We start from the raw sequence: 230 nt of genomic DNA, 5'->3' as shown, positions 1-230 counted from the left end.
CTTGGAATCGTTTCACTTTGAGTATTATTGAAAATTGTCTGCAYCAATTCTTTTATAGAAAATATTCATCTGTAAGTTTAACTAACTTGCCTGAGGGAAAAATATCAAACAGATTTCTACAAATGAATGTGTTTAAAGGATTTGAGCAAAAACATCTAAATCCCAAATTTGTGGCTCTCCAACTGTTTGTCTCCATTTGCTAACATTTACATCCGTACCTCCAGCTGGCC

Source organism: Austrofundulus limnaeus, unplaced genomic scaffold (assembly GCF_001266775.1).
Source record: "Austrofundulus limnaeus strain Quisiro unplaced genomic scaffold, Austrofundulus_limnaeus-1.0 Scaffold4, whole genome shotgun sequence".
In the NCBI taxonomy this organism is placed as follows: domain Eukaryota; kingdom Metazoa; phylum Chordata; class Actinopteri; order Cyprinodontiformes; family Rivulidae; genus Austrofundulus; species Austrofundulus limnaeus.
The sequence above is the reverse complement of the archived record's forward strand: the minus strand, read 5'-3'. Positions refer to the sequence as shown.